The 17843-nt window shown below is 35.4% G+C and overlaps 1 protein-coding gene across 4 annotated transcripts in view; it reads left to right on the top strand.

The window, feature by feature from the left end:
- The window catches only part of LOC145674584 (myb/SANT-like DNA-binding domain-containing protein 3), a 342109-nt gene that overhangs the window by 19675 nt on the left and 304591 nt on the right, over positions 1 to 17843 (top strand). For all 4 annotated transcript variants that reach the window (XM_081744778.1, XM_081744777.1, XM_081744782.1 and 1 more), the window contains exon 2: positions 13321 to 13543. The gene's annotated coding sequence lies outside the window, so the exon portion shown is untranslated. The remainder of the gene's footprint in view (positions 1 to 13320; positions 13544 to 17843) is intronic.

Genomic DNA, 17843 nt, shown 5'->3' with positions numbered 1-17843 from the left:
GAGGATACGATCTATTATGTGAGAAATATCCGAGCGAGATGTCGCGAAAACCGTGAGCAGAGACAAACAGGAGGGACACGAACATAAGGAAATTATCGTGGCGGAGAAACGAAGAAGTGAACTAATGAAGAATTTGGAAGAAAAGAAGAGGAAAGTGGTTGCTGAAACGGATAAAGAAGCACTGGTATTTGAAGACCAGTGGCAGCGGTTGGACGTTAAAAGTGGGGGGGCAAGACATGATATGAATATTTGTATATCAGTGTTAGTTTTACTGGTTGTTTCTAACACTTTGTTTAACGAAAGGTTGTATAACTAATAGGATACTATCTTTTTCAGTTAAAATACCGTACATCGTATTTTATATTTTATTAAGTCAATTGACAAGAGCAACCGTATAACCCTTGGTACTCTTAAACAACGAAGGTGTAAGAAGAGATATGATTCCTTGCTTATGAATATCTTGAAATTCTGTCTGAAAAATTGTGTGATCAGATTACCGGTAGTTATTTAATAACAAATTTGCAAAACAAATAAATAGAAAGGATAATATTAATCACATAGTAATAAATAATGAGGCTTGTTTTGAAAAAAGTTATATTGAAACTAGGGATTAATTAACATCTTTTATTTTTAATTCCACACATGCTTCTAAATGTATGTTATTACTCTTAGAAAGACAGTAAATACTATAAGCACATGTACAAAATTTAAAGAAGTACTTTTGCAGCTTCCCAAAACATGTTAAAATGAAATTAAAATCTTTCAGTTTTACGTTCCACTGTTAAACCGGCTAGGCTAATGAAGACGGTGATGATGAAAAGTGAATGAAATAGTGGAGGGAAGAAACTGGGAGGAAATGGAAGAACCCCGAGAAAACCCACGCATACGGTGATTGTCCACCACAAAATTCACTTGGCTTGAGCGGGGATCGAACCAAGGACCTCGCTCACCAGAGATGAATGCTCTACCGAGCCACCAAGGCCCTTCCGAAATATGTTCGTTGCCATTAGGTGCAGTTTTCACTTTCTAGGAATACATTTAAACTCAACAGTACTTAGAATCACTCCACATTCCAGTTATACAAAATAATCCTAATACCTAGAATTATGTTGAGTTCACTAAATTTAATTGTATATACCCTCGTACACCCCTAAACGCATCACTTCACTCGTATATTACACTGCAAAACAGTGGAAAAGGTACAAGTTGTTTCTTATTACTCTCTTTTTAATCAATATTCCTTAATATTAGAAAGAAGGAAAAAACTTAGAAACTGTCAATTTTTGTTCAATTAAAGAATAACTTTATGAAAGACTTTTTTTTTTTCTTTTGTGAAATGTTCTCTCAATTAGTTTCAAAGCGGCTGACTAATATATCGAGCCGAATAACACTGTAAGAAGAAATGAAAATACACTGGAATTGCGCTCCAATAGATTAATTTTTCAGCCATTTTCCGTGGCAATCACAACGCAATTCTTTTAGCTTTCTTAACTCCACGGGAAGACAACCAATACATACTCACGCAACAGCAAATATTATATGGCATAATTTTTTCTATGAACAAGTAATACATACAATAATTTTACATTTCCAAATGAAACTAGATATATATACATTAATGGGTCACTTCAAAAAAGTGGGGGGCAACTGCCCCCCTTTGCCCCCTGATCGCCGCCCATGTTGAAGACCATATTCACACATTACAAAAATCTTAAACATACATTTTTTTTGTGTGTGTGTTTGTTTTATTGGTGTTATACAGTTTCATGTATGCTGGAGAGAACTGCTAGTAGACATATGAAGAGGTGCAGTCCCTTAGTGACACGTATAGTGCAGTACAAAATTTTAAGTGTGACAGTAAAAGGGTTCATTCGAACAGACGCTTGTAACAAATATAAGATTCATAAGTAAAAAACGATGTGAAACATTTTTCGTGAAGGAAAAAGAGTGTGATTATATGTAATTATTGTCATTGCCCAGCATATTGTAATGAATTTTGAGTGATAGTGAAAGTATTGAATGTTTCTTCCACTATTCTCGTTTGTGTTTACCCGACGTGGCTGACGCACTTGCTCCCTACGGACGCACCCCCTCGCTACCGCTCGGGTGCTTCTACCCTGACTCGGTTAGATAGCATTCGTGCTTTTTAGCGGCCACCTAGCACAAGTTGGTTCGTGTTTTTGCACTGCTTTTCATGCCGTACGCCCACACTATTTTTATACTGAGCCCTCTTGAAGTCAATCTGCAAGTAGTGATGGAACTCCTCATTTAGTGCATGCTTTGCTAAAAGGAATACAAATCTCTAAGCTAACCTGTAAATGTAAAAAAAAATGAGTCAAAATTTGGTAGAACTGTCTACTCGAGTAATGCCTAGTAAAATCATAAAACTAAAACTTTTCAAAAAAAATATTTTGTATTAAATAATTATATGGTCGCCAAGAAAACCGTTGGAAGAAGGAAAAAAAGTAAGTTGTTTCTTTCATTACATGAATCTTTTCACATCAAAGTGTGTTCACTGAAAATATTATTTTAGGCATTTGGTGTAAAATTATGTCCTTTCTGTATAATTAAAATGCTCGAGAATTATATATAACATTTTTCTCATGTAGTAACGTTACCTGGAAATTTTACGCATTGGACCTGGAAAACCTGGAAAAATCAGGGAATTTCGTATCTCGAGATGCGCAGCAACCATGTTTTTACTTGTAAGATATTTTTACATTGTACCACGTCTCGAAATCAATCGTACTTTCACAACCTGAAAAGTAATTTACAAAGATCCCCTTCATGTTATAATGTTTTAATTTTTGGTTCCATGACGAGATAGGAAATATAATTAGCAGAGAGCAGTATTAATAACGTAATAAAAACACAGAAATATATAAAAGTAACAATAGCAAATTTTATTCTCATTCGACATAGGTCGCTTTGCAAAATTTCATCTTTCCTATGACGGCGGAGAATGTTAAATTGAGGTCACAAAATCTGAGGATAACCTTGAACTAGTATACGTATCAACCATTGTGAGTTAAAAGAGAAACTAAAATTTTGTCGAATGCAAGCATCGACAGGGAATTTGACATGCTCTTCAGTACCATCAGATAAGTGTTGCCTACGTCACGTAAGGTTTATTTATTTACTTTTTTTCAAATAACACTACATCTCATTCTTACTTATATTCCAATCTACACGAAAAACTAAAACTTTTAATTCTACATTTGTTATTCAGCGTTGGGCGCACGGTGGCTTAGTGGTAGAGCGCTTACCTCTGGTGCGTAGGGTCCCTGGGTCGATTCCCGGCCAAGTAAGTTTGTGGCGGACAATATCGTATCCGTGGGTTTTGTCAGGGTACTCCCTTTTCCTCCCAGATTCTCATTCCACCAATTCTTCCAGCATCATTCACATGCTTTAATCATCGTCTCCCTTACTCTAACGGCAATAATTGTGGGCCGTTAAACTCAAAGATTTCTTTTTTTTCTTATTGAGCTTTGCAAACTAAAGACGCTAGAGCAGCGTTTCCCAACCTTTTTCAACTTGCGGCACACTACGGGTGTAACTTGAATTCTCGCGGCACACCCATAGGTATTATTATTATTTGCAAATATAAAATACCATGGTAATTTTCTTCTGTGATTACTGATACCTTCTCACAGAGATGAAAGCTCGAAACTGGTTTTCCCATATGCCAATTCATTATGCTTGTTCTTTTATTCCAAAAATATACATTTTTTTATTTCTTGCAAATTGGTTGCTATAGAATTAATAATTTTGTTTCGATTTTCCCGCGGCACACCGGTTGGGAAACGCTGCGCTAGAGTATCAAGAACATCCAAATTTCGGAGACCTCTAGGACAGTAATAACGCAAGTGAGACGGTTTAGGCATTGCATATACATAATACTTTCTTGTTACATACTATAATCATGCTATGACGTACCTTATTTAAAATCAGTAGGAAAAAGTTATATAAAATTGAAAATTTGATTTTTTTTTTTTTAAAGCATTATTCCGGAAAACACCTTAGATAAGTAATACATCCAGGACTTCTATAGTTTCCAATAGCCAAAAATAAAATTTAAAAAAAATCATAGTGTCTTTTACAGCAATTCCATATTTGAAATTGTTTCGCAAGTATGAAACCGACACTGCTTAAAATTACAAAATGCGAAAACTTGTAATTACAACTCCCAAAATCTATGCCGTAATATTATTGGCGCAAAGAAACAACATAAAAAAAAGGAGGAGGAGGAGTTATCGCTTTAGGTAAATTTTTATGGGACAATATCTATGCATACACATTGTCTAATGGTTTGTGATATCAAACTGCTAACGAGATTATGATCTTCACGCCCATGGAAAACCGTGTATGTGATTGGGTGTGTTACTTAGCTAATTCATTTTTCGGAATAAAATCTTTTAAAAGATGTTAAATTTTCAATCTCATGCTCCTACTTGCTGGAAGTGCTTCATCAACGTTTCCACTGATCAAGGAAATCAGGAAAGTCAGGGAAAATGGCGCAGGTCAGGGAAGCTCATGGGAAAAGACTGGAAATCATGGAAAATCAAGGAAGTTTTATAAAGTATATTTTTCTGACATTAATTGTACACCAATTTCAGTTTAGCCAACCATTATAATACCTATTTATGGGAGGTAACTGGAACGTAGGTATGAGCAGTTGATTACTATTTGTCTTTATAGAATAAATGTTCTCATATATAAATATTCACCTTTATTTATTCCTTATTTATATATCAACGTCATCTCACACCTGTCATAAAAAGTCAGGGAATTTCCTGTCAAAGGTCAGGGGAATGGATTTCTTCATATGTTATTCGTTACTAAGGTACTCTTTATATGCATTGTCTCATCCGTCTTACTTGACGTTATTATTAGACCTCGAATCGATATGCAGTTAAAAAGAAAGAAAAAAAAACAGCAAAGTATGCGCTAAAAATCACGAAAACATACACTGGAAATATGCAAATATACACTAGAAGGCTGACTATGCACCAATCACAATCTAAAGTTGAAGTGAGATTTTTTTTTTTTTTTTTTTACATTTCAAAGAAAAAAAAAGTTGTATTGCTTGAAGTACACATACTTGGTGTATAACTGTGATGCATTCATGTTACGATACGAAACTATGTATTTTACAATATTTTGTAGAACAAAAAAAAAAAAATAAATAAATAAATAAATAAAAAATAAAAAATAAAAAAAAAATGATTATCAGTGAAAACATTTCTGTACATAGGAAATGTTTTTTTTTCCGTGTCACAGTTCGTTAAGGGACAGTATTTCAAAGAAGCAATGCTACTTGTCGATAAATCTGGAAATTCGCTCCTCAATGTTCCCGGGAATATCTTATTTACATCAGACAAGCATTTTAGGCCAGAATTTTACGCTACTGTTGACTGTGCTTTTCGAACAAATGTTTGTCCAACTGGTTATGTGGAATTTGTTTCATTATTGACTAAAAAGAACTCAGATGCGCTAGGAAGCCCTAACCCCACTCTTCTAACCTCGTTATGAATGAAGTTGAACGGAAATGAGCGTTGATAAACGCAAGTTGGATTCTAATGTTTTTATCTCCGCAAACGTCCACAGCTTCTTGAATACATTTGGCTTCTTCAGGGCTCAAACAACAAACCTGGAGTTAATATATGTATATGCATACAAATAAAAAATATTAGAATGTGCCAAGTATCTGTAAATAAAGAATAAATATACCGAGAGAAGTAAATAAGCACTTCTGGCATAAGCATATAGTAACATCTGCTTAGTGAAATTGAATAGGACTCTAAAAAATTTCCGTTAAAGATAGGTTTCTGATTAGAGAAGGTAGATCTATGCATTAAAAAAAAAAAAAAAAATGGACGTACTGAGATAAAATAAAATGATGTACGTACCGTATTCAATTACAGTATTAATTTCTACTACTAAATACTATATGTACAACTTAATGAAACAAAAATTTCCCAAAGCCGAGACAAAGGATAGATGGTATACCCTTTCCGCACTCCGTCCTCTATTTTTGGCTCCCTTTTGATGTATTGTATATACTGTGTTCCTTGTTCCATGTCTCTAGACCAACTAGAGAATGAGTTACTGATATTTGAAAATAACTCGATGAAAATTGAACTTCGTTCAAAAACTTGCGCGGTATGTAGGGCCGGGCTTGGTTCACTAAAGGTTAATGAAATCTTTGAATTTTACGTACCACTATTATGCAGGGCTAGGCTAAAGGAGACGGTGATGATGGGAAATGAATGAACTGGTGGAATGAAGAAAGTGGGAGGAAACGGGAGAACCCCGAGAAAACCAACGCACACGGTGTTTGTTCACCACAAAGATCACTTGGCGCGAGCTAGGATCGAACCCAGGAGCCCATGCACCAGATGTGAACACTCTACCATTGAGCTACCGCGGTCCCGACTAAAGGTTAAATGCAAGGTAACAAGAGAACGCAGACCTTTACAGATAATGTAGTTCGTACACCTAATCTCTCACAAAGAATCTAAAAATTTTCTAAACGTTGCATTTCGAAACTTGAAACTTTCTGTTAAAAAGCTTATTTTAATATCCTTTGTCCGCAAAACAGGTCAATCAAGGAGCCTACATAATCAAGGGATTTTAACACGTTTTTCTTACCTCTAAATTCATGGGACTATGAAATATTTCTGTTTAATAAGGGTCCCGTTGAAGGCAGTTTTTACTATATTAATGTTCTTGTTTAAAAGAAATAAAATTACTTTTTGCATCCAATTATGTGTATATCTTAGAATATTTTGTTAAGCGTTACATTATCCGTCACAAACAACAATAATTTACAATGGATAATATTGATACTTTAAATGGAATAAACTGATTTGAACGAAAGAAGGACCATAGATGAGAAGAAGGTAAAGTTATCAAGTTATCGAGGACATAACAGAAGACTAAGTGGGAAAGTCGTGTTTCGAGAGATCGAGATGCAAAAGCAATTGATAAACTCACTTAAAGTAAAACTCGGGAACTTATCTGCTTATTTCAGAAAATAATTGCTGTGTCAAGTTTTAGATTTTGCAAAGCAAATATTTTGATAATTGAAGAGCTTATTTGCAAAGGGGTGTTCATTTCTTCCCGAAATACATTTTTCAATGGTTTCTGAACCTGTGGGGGATGAACTCTGCCGCAGTATATAAAGAAAAGACATATCAATGTTGTTTCAGAGTTGTATAAACTCCTTACCAGACTTGAAACTGGTTTGAAAATATAAGAAGAGCACAATATAGGACGCTCTCGATGTTTGAGGTTTTGCTGTCGAGCAAAATGTAAATATTCCCTTTTGAAGATAAGCTCCTCAATTGATCTTCTAAACTACAAAATAAATATCTGTGAACCTGTCCCCACCCACATCCGCACTGACTTTAAAATGTATGCCAAAATTAGTACCCAATTAGTGCTGTCAATCTGTACTGTTAAAAAAAAAAAAAAAAAAAAAAAGTGTTGTTACACAAACATCACAAAACAGAAAAGATTGTGGGTAGGGCTAAGTTGAGATGAAACTCGCACATGAAATGAGTGTTAAATTAGTCCTGATGATACCGCATAAAAAGAAAATTAATTGTCTTATCAGAAAGCCAAAAATACACGAAAATCTTTAATGAGAGTATCATTAAATAAAATAATTAATATCTAATTTTTATGATGAGATAAACAGCACTGATGTTCTTTCTATGCAGTATCATCACCACTAATTTTTGGCATAGTTTACAAAATTAGTACTGTATTACTAGAAGTAGGGGGCTATCTTCGCGTGATTTTATGACTTGTATAACAGCACATTTTTGATCGCGTAGGCAGGGTTGGCTGGTTTAAACCAAGGTAGTTTAAATCATGGTTTAAACATTGGTTTAAACCAGCTGTTTCTTTAAAAAAAAAAAATGGTTTAAACCGAAAAATGTTTGTAAAAGTGTAACTATTCGTAAAATCTTGATGAACACAAATTTGTGGGTTATCACGTTTCACTCCCATATATTATTCGTACTATATTCACACCTAAATTCCCCATTCTTTACTCAAAGAGATTATATTACAAAAGCAGCCTTTTTTATGTAACTTTATGGATGTTTCTTTTGTGATTTTTTTTATAGTTCATTATTAGTGTTATGGAACCAAAGGAAAATTCTAAACATTGTTTCGTTTTAATAATGTTTACTATTGATAAAATACATCGAAATGCCGTACTTTTTTGGGGAGGGGGTCATACAAACCCCACGAGAGGCAATTATTGAAAATAACAGGAATCTTTGCTAACTATTTATCTATAAATGGGTCAGAGCCAAAGTGGACTCAAATAATTCGTATCCTTATTCACTTTTCTTACTGATATGCAAAGTAAGTCGTTATATTCCTTTAACTTGGACTAATAAAAGTCGTAGTGAACTGACCTGGACTAAATTAGTTCTTCTGTACTTTGCAGTACTTTGAAATTGTGCAATTGTTTATCTTTTTGTCCTTCTGTCCTAATGACTCTTGACGATTATATTAACAAATATGTAAAGATCAGTCAACGTATTTTAATCAGGAGTCCTTCGTGAGTGAGTCGGCAGACGTATCGCATTTGTGGACAATTAGTCCCGGTTTCTAGTTCAAATGGAGGACAATTTCTCTTGGATGTAAGCCGAGAAGCGGTTTGGATTCCGCTTTAAGCTTATGTGACTCCTTCCAGCATAGCCCGGTTGTTGCATACTAACACCAAAGCGAAACAAGCTTATTTCTGTCCATATGTGATATAAATACATAAAGCAAATAATTTAAACAAAAAAAAAAAAAAAAAAAAAAAAAAAAACTGGTTTAAACAAAAAAACCGGGTTTAAACCATAAAACCTGTTTTTTTCAATAAAAACCATGGTTTTTGCCAACCCTGCGCGTAGGTATTCAGCACTAATTGGGCACTAAGTTTTGACATATTTTAAGATGTGTCCTGATCTTAAACGATTGGGATGATTCACATTCATAAAGTTTGTGCTAAATTTGTGTTTACTGATGAGCATAAAGCAAAACTTATGCTGTTATTACCCAACAGAGAAATTGGCCCAGAATTTGAATGGAGGAGTGAGAAGTACATAACCGTACTCAGTTAAGCGGTTACGATGCAAATTGTATTACATATAAAGTTAAAAAGTTCTGACGCCGACTTCAAGAATGAGAGTGCGTATGATCGTTCTGGAAGCGGACTGGGCTCTGTAGTGATTAACGCTTGGGTACGGTCTGCCGAAAATCCCTGTTTTAAATCACGGTCCTTCATCTATTTTTTCACTTTTTGTGTGACATTGAATTTATACTTACGGAGGAATTGCTGTGTTAAAAATCAATTGTTTCCTCAATTTTCCATATCGTATCAAAAATTAGTGCTAATCATTGAGTATAGAAGAAAAAAATTGTGCCGTTTTTGAATCTAAGAAATTATCCCGACTTTTGCAAGGAGGTGAGTGAGATTCTGGCCCTACGGACACCAGAACTATTTTAAAGACATACGTCAAAAATTAGTCGCAGTATTCCGCTGATCAATTAGCATAAAAGTGTAATTTGTGCAGTTCTCTCAACGGATTAATTAGTCTAGAGTTTAGGAGGAGGAGCGTGAAAATACCACATTTAGTTATTATGAAAATCGGGTAAAAAGTTACTGCTAAGATTAGGCTTATTAAAGAGTATAAATAAAATTAAGATGGTGATACCGCCGCTAAAAATGTTCGTGTGTTTTTGGCTTTCTGATAAGAGGACTAATTTTCTTTCTGTGCGGCTTCGTCAGCACTAATTCAACACTAATAGATGTTACGTTACTGAAACTGTTACGACTTATTTTAATCTTAAATAATAAGTACATGCTTTGGTCAGAAAAATATTGATTATTTAAGTAATAATTCCAGAGTCAAGATGTAAGAAGTTATATTTGATTTCAAGTCAGGGTTGGCTGGTTTAATTCAAAAAAAACAACTGGTTTAAACCAAAAAACAAAAAAATGTTCGTAAAAGTGTGTTTGTAAAATCTTGATGAACACACATTTGTGGGTTATCACGTTTCACTCCCGTATATTATTCGTATTATATTCAGACCTAAATTCCCCATTCATTACTCAAAAAGATTATACTACAAACGCAACTTTTTTTATAAGTTTATAAATGTTTATTTTGTGATTTTTTGTAGTTATTATTGTTATGTAATTGCAATCGAAGAAAAAATTCTAAATATTGTTTCGTTTCAATGTTTACTATTGATAAAATACATCGAAAATGCCGTACTTTTTGTGTGTGTGTGGGGGGGGGGGTGTCATACAGACCCCACGAGAGGCATTTCGTGAAATAAGTATCTTTGGTATCTATTTATGTATAAATGAGTCTGAGCCAAAGTGGACTCAAATAATTCGTATCTTTATTCACTTTTCTTATTGATATGCAGATTAAGTCGTTGTATTTCTTTAATTTGGACCAATAAAAGTCGTTGTTAACTAACTTGAACTAAATTAGTTCTTCTGTACTCCGTAGTACTTTGAAATTGTTCATATGTAATTCTGTATAATGGTTTCACTTGTGCAACTGTTTATCTTTTTGTCCTTCTGAAATTAGTCTTGACAGTTATATTAAGAAGCATATTAAGATCAGCACAACGTATTTTTTTTTTTTATCAGGATTCCTTCGTGAGTGAGTCGGCAGACGTATCGCATTTGTGGCCAATTAGTGCTGGTTCCGAGTTCAAATGGAGGACAATTTCTCTCGGATGTAACTCGAGAAGCGGTTTTTATTCCGTTTTAAGTTTATGTGATCCCCTCGAGCATAACCCGGTTGTTGCATAATAACATCAAAGCGAAACAAACTTATTTTTGTCCATATATGATATGAATATATAGAGCAAATTATTTAAACCATAAAAACCTGGTTTAAACCAAAAAACCGTTTTTTTTTTTTTTTAAATAAAAACCATGGTTTTTGCCAACCCTGTTTCAAGTTATCTGCACTCAGCATGATAAAAATAAAACCATAATATGCAAGATTTTTAGATGTAAGATGTTTCTTTTCAAATTTAATTTTCATTTACTTACTCCTGTTAAGCTACGGAAGAGAGATGATTAATGAAAGTAAATTATTTTCAAATTATTATTATTTTGCTCTCCCAGTCGGAATCGAACGCAGGACCGCATGCATCAAAGGTACACACGCTAGCTACTAGACCACTAGGGCTCTTAGCACGGAAAGCACACGTTCATGGTAAATATATGCAAGGTATATTTCAACCCCTTCACCCTCTTAGGATGCGTATTTGAATCGAAATGAAAAGGTAGAAACCAACTGAACTCAAATGCTAACTATGTGATAAAATAAATAAATAAATAAATAAAAATTAAAAAAATAAATAGATATTGGACGTATAGCTATTGCTGTCCAGTGTGACGTCGGTTCTTGGCACGTTGCCGCGTGGAAGGGAGCTGGATGAAATGTTTCTTCTCTAATATAAGGGTCAACACCAAATAACCGAAGAACAGTTAAGAAACAGTTCCGAAGGTGGAAGACTGCTTGGATAATTTAATGTAGCTCGTAAAGGTGCAGAATTTGGCCTAGGGATTTTTTTTTTTTTCGATGCTTCTCGTGCGTCGATCTCGGCCCATCTATTTAGATACAGTTTTGGAATTGGGATGACGGATGGTGGCTGTAAGCGAGATTTTAGCGATGCAAGGAAGCAATTTTATTCTGAAAACATTAATTTGAAGTTCATTTGAGACATCATTAGTAACATACGTCCTTTGTTGTTCCACCTTAATGAAATAATTGTGAGGTCGTGTTTTACCTTTCTTTGTCTTCATGTTTGTTACCTCACCATTTGTCACATCAAAGATGAAAATTTTAATTACGTTAGTAACAAGTCAATTATTGAGACAATAGTTAGTTTATGTTGGTCGTGAAAAACAAATTTTACTGTGTTGTTTCAATATGGAAATATATTGTTTACATTACGAGGGGGAGTCCGAAAGTAAGTTTCCCCAGGTGACTGTGGACAGAGGTGGGGAAACAAGACCAAAAATAGCATGTAACATTAAAGATCAGACGTATCTTTATTTTTTCACATAAGTACCTCGTACATTGAGACATTAGTCATACCGATGTATAAGCTTCAAAAACCTTTCCTGCAAAAATTCAGAGCTTCGCATACGGAAGAAGCGTCAAACAGCTTCTGTGGCTTCAGTATTGCTTCCAAAGCGCCTACCGCCGAGACGGGGTGCGAGATCAGGACCTGGATCACGGGGTGCGAGATCAGGACTATATGGCGGATGGACAAGACGCTCCCACCCAAGAGTTGCAATATGGTTTTGCGTTGCCGTCGCTGAGTGTAGTCTCGCATTGCCATCCAACAACAGAACACTAGATGTGAGAAAGCCAGGCTGCTTGTTCCGAATAGCCTGATCAACCGCTCGCACTTCCTCCCTTGACTACGACGTCGAAACGCGTCTTCTCTCCATTGCTATCTGTCTCAGACTGAGAGACTCGTCTCCACTTTGCGGAAGCGTTGTGACGGCGACATCTGACGAATCGTGGGCGAACGATACTCACTTGTGTCTGGGTGTGTTGCGCCTGCAACCACTGTCTTCTTTCTCCCATTGCTGTTCGGTTATTGGAGAAAACGAGAGGGAAACTTACTATTTTCGGACTCCCCATCGTATATTTCATATCTGTCATATATCTGTATATTTGAAAAATATGTAATAGGTAATAAATGAAATAAAAAAAATAAATAAGTTCAAATGGCGCGGCCATTATTGTTTGTGAACATCTACCTCTCTTCCCTTATAATATGCATTTCAATCCAAGTGTAGAACTAATGATAAATATACAGGTCAACTAACATTATATTAAAAAATAATAATAATAATAATAATAATAACATTTTCAAAGATACAACCATGTTCTCAATTTCGCTATTTTATAAATACAAAATAGAAAATTAAAATATTACGGTAATATCCCTCCTTTAGAGGTAGTATTTTCGAAGACCCTGGGACAAATCTCAACTTATTTTTCATAAGGATTTTATATACTAAGTTCCATCTACCTAACACTGTGAAACGAAACTCAGTTGTTCGGTTACTATAGAGACGGCAACGTTCTTCTTGTTCATCCTTCGGTCATCAGGAATGTTCAAACAACCTACGACACAAAAACACATGTTAGCGCAAAGACTAGACTATTTCTTGTAGAAACTTCGTACTTAAAGATCTCAACAATATCCACTACAAGTGGCTGTCAACATAACTACTATAAGCGTTCATTTCTTTCTTAATTTCAGGTGGCATGTGGAAAGAAGTTTCAAATATCTCAACATAAAACAGATACACACATAAGAATCAAGCAAAAGGCCATTTCTAGTCCGCAGACTACAGGCACCATTTACCAAGCAAAAAGCGAAGAAGAATTCTCAATTTAGAGATTTCCTCTCCAAGTATTGCCAAAGAAGAATTTCCGATGAGTTGAGTCTGAAGAAAAATTATCTGGACGAAATTTGTTATGAGGTAAGTTCTATTTGTAAGTCTCAAGTTGTACACAAATGCCGCCGCTATTATTAACGCATCTGCATTAAGTAAACAAAATTGGGCGCAGGCACCCAATTTCATTCTATTAAGTTAACATAATTAATTAATATCGAAGATGTGTTCATGTCAGAGCCTCCCTTATGAGTGGGCTATAGGGGCAGCTGCTCACGGTAATAAATAACAACGCTGGTGTAGCTATTCTGGCATACGTGGAGATCCCATATTCTTGTGTTATATGTATTATTGGTATCTTATTATAAAAGAGTACTAACATAACATTTTGACAACCAACAATGTACCATGTTACGCCTCCCCTATATAAGAATGAACTGGAAATACACATAATACAAGGATATAGAATCTCCACGCATGCAGAAATACATATTGGAAGTAAATCTTCGTAACGCATATACCCACCGTTACTAACGCGCCTACTCCCTACGGACACACTCGCTACCGTTCGGGCTCCCCTGCGGCGCTCTAGCCCCAACTTGGTTAGATAGCATTCGCGCTTTCTACTGGCCACCTAGCATAAGCTGGCTTCAGTAGCGTAGCCAGGATGTGTGTTTGGGGGGACCCAAGTGCTGTTATATGTATATATAGAAAAATTACAAACAAAAAATATATAAACATATATAAAAAAATACAAACATCAAAATACCAAAGTACATTGTCGGACCTCTTTTGGGGGGAGGCGGCCCCTCTGCCCCCCTTCCCTACGCCACTGGTTGGCTTGTGTTTTAAACTTAAAGCATGTTTTATGCAATGACACACGCTGTAATATTCTCAGCCCTCCTAAAGTCGGTCTGCATCCATTAATGCAACTGTTCTCTTAAGAAACATATTGTAAGGCAGTAAGAATGCATATCCTGCTAAGAGTTCATATTTCTTGAATATAAGTATTCTCTTGTTTGGTAACCTAATATACGTTATGTTACTTTATTCTCCCGCTAATCTACACTTCTCCATTCTCTGCTCTATTCTCTATCTTGTTCTGTAGTTTACTATGCAACTTTCCTGTACTCTGTTACTTCTTAGTTGTTCTATACTATTTCAACATGTCCTATTCGTGGATGCTACCCTTACTGTACGCTACTGATGCGCTACAAGACCAACTTCTCATTCCTCAGAGTATACTTTTGCTGGAAGGTAATACTTTCAAAACAGCCGTGCGCCCATAAATGTTTGTTGGGAGTGGCCAATAGTATAAGACATAACGTGTATGTAATACTGATCTTATTTACACCCAAATAAACGATAAAATAATTTTTAAGTACCTTAGAAACCTATACTCTCAGAAAAAAAATGATAGAGCTAGATTGTTTTTATAAGAGAAGGAAGTGTAAGACAAAGTCTTTAGGCAACATGATTCGTTTATCCACTAAGCAACTATAGTTGTATTAAGAAAGTATATTAATTTCTGTCGAGTTACGACGTTTTTTTTTCTCTCTTTCTTTTTTTTGGGGGGAGGGGGGGGGGCGCAGTGGCTCAGTGGTAGAGCGTTCATCTTTGGTGCGTGGGGTCCCTGGTTCGATCCCAGCCCGCGCCAAATGAGCTTTGTGGTGGACAAACACCGTGTGTGTAGGTTTCCTCGGGGTTTCCCGTTTCCTTCCACTTTCTTTATTACATCATTTCCTTCACTTCTCATCATCGTCTCCTTTAGCCTAGCCGGCATAACTGTGGGACGTAAAACTGAAAGATTTCATTTCATTTTTTATTTTATTTGTACGTACTGTTTGTTATTTGGTGAAGAGACGATGTGGATAAAATAGGATTTTCCGATTTAAAGCGTCTATCAGAAAAAAAAAAAGGAATAAGAGAGTGCACTGTTGCTCGTATTACATGGTTCACATTGACCTTAAAAGTCAAGGCAATAGAAATGAATCAGAGAACTGGTTCAAAATATGCCGACAGTCGGAGTCGTGGAATATTCTTTTAGCTACCCACAGAAGAAACGAAAAATCTCAAAAAATCAAGACAGATTGAAAAATAAATAAATAAATAAAATGAAATAAAAGCTACAAGCTAACGCACGAAACTTTCTCGTTCCAATTTCTTAAAAAAATCATATGTAACAATTATTATTGAAACATTTATTTTGTGAAATAGTAGATGCTGAAGAGCAATTACGTAAATTAGATATGCTGTTGGAAGGAAAGAACTTTCAGTGTAGATACTTGTCGATTTTTTTGTGGGGGGAGAAACAAAATTTTTGAGATTTTTAATTTCAACAAACGATTTTCGCAAAGACACAGAAAGTATGCAGCCCATTACCAATTTACCCTCCTCCGCAAACGTGAAAACTCGGACATAATTTAGATATGTTTTACTTCCATCAGAGGTTCATTGGCAATTCTTCCACCAGTACTGCATCATTGTTTCAGTTACGGAAAGCTGGATGCAAGTGGAAATGGGCACATGAACATGATCGTGCGCTTTCAACTCTGAAGAAGGAAGTTACCAGGGACACGATGTTATTGTTTCTTTACTTTTCTAAAGCTCACTATGTACAATCTGGTGTAAAACGACGGGCGATTAGAGCTGTCCTTCATCAATATGATGGCGAGGAAAAGCATGTAATAGAATACGTAAGCCGAACGCTATTCGATTGTTAATCTCGCTACACAGTCTCGGAACCGGTAGTTTTCAGTGTAATCCATGCTGTTGACAAATAGGAAACATATTTAGAAGGTTAATCATTTGTCATTAGATTCTTTCACAACAATCTCATTTATGTGCAGAAGATACGCGATTGGAATAACAGATTGTTACGCTGTCTTTGCAGTTACAATGCTTTGACTACAAGATTGAATTTATTCCTGGGTCTCAAAACCAATTTTCCGTTATCTGAACACAAAATTTTGCGTACACAAGCACTGCAGACTTTGCATACCGATGTGGCGGATATTTCAGTAGAGGAAGTCGCGAAACAACAACAGTTAGGTACACAGTTCTCTTTAGTTATTTGTAAAGAGGGTCACGGTGGCTCAGTGGTAGAGCATGCCTGTGGTGCATGGGGTCCCTGATTCCATCCCCTGCCAAATAAGTTTGTGGTGGACAACATAGTGCTCGTGGGTTTTCTCGGGGTACTCCCGTTTCCTCCTACTTTCTGATTCCACCAATTCTTCCATCATCATGCACTTGTTTCAGTGATCGCCTCTCGTAGCCTATTAGGCAAAAACGTGGGACGTTAAACAAATATTTCCTTTCATTTTTTCTTTATTTGTTTCTTATCTAGAAAGGGATTCTAATGACGATAGACAAAATTTAACAGTTCTGATGTTATTTTTCCCCCTAGTAGTAGAAAACGGAAATATTTGTATCGAACAGAGAACAGGATATTGCAGATTCGCGATTTTCATTTTCCGAATCGTTGACGCACTGGTGTGCCAATGAAGTACTTTCACAGCATACTAAAGAAGTATCATAATGAAATGGGTAATTTTGGCAGGAACAAATGCTTGTCGTTAATATCTAAGGATCTCATTGGCCTTTCATGCATAAAGATATACGTAATCACATAAAGGACTGCCAAGTATGTAGGACAAAATTGCACAAGATTGCCATTATTTCCTATACGATCAGCCGCAGCAGTGCAGAAGAACGAGTTGAAATCATGGGATTCATATGGACCTTTCCCTCGATGACCTAAGGGGAACAAGTTTCTGTTAACTGTCTGTGATTTTTATACCCGATATTTACAAGGATTTTGTCTAAGTTTCCACGAGTACTTCTGTAATCTTGAAATATATTTCATGAATTTAGAGGTAGCTTCTTCAGTAATCACGGACAGCGGTGCATAATTTACTTATTTATTTATTTATACATTTACAAACATAATTCCAGATACAGCTGAACACCAGTTTACAACGGAATATCTAACAAATCTAAGAGATGATAATAATAATAATAATAATAATAATAATAATAATAATAATAATAATAATAATAATAATAATAATAATATCATAATCATCATCATCATCACCACCGCCGACTAGAATGTATCCATTACAATGACGTCGTAGTGCAGAGTTATATGCAGCTTCAGAATTAAATAAATCTACGGGTGTATGTGATAGTTCATCAGGGTAGAAAAAAAATCATGATTCTTGTTAAAACATTCATTTTTGTTGATTTGTTTGATTTAAATCGATTGTTTGGATTTAAATCTTTCTCTTCGTATAATACAAGTCACGAAGTGAAGAAAAAACATTAAAACTTAGTATTAAATGTTAATTATGCCATTTAAGTGAAAGTATTGGGGTTTAATTTTGAA

This window comes from Thermobia domestica, chromosome 17, assembly GCF_964235325.1.
Source record: "Thermobia domestica chromosome 17, izTheDome1.hap1.1, whole genome shotgun sequence".
In the NCBI taxonomy this organism is placed as follows: Eukaryota; Metazoa; Arthropoda; class Insecta; order Zygentoma; family Lepismatidae; genus Thermobia; species Thermobia domestica.
This window is presented reverse-complemented; position numbering and strand designations above follow the sequence as displayed.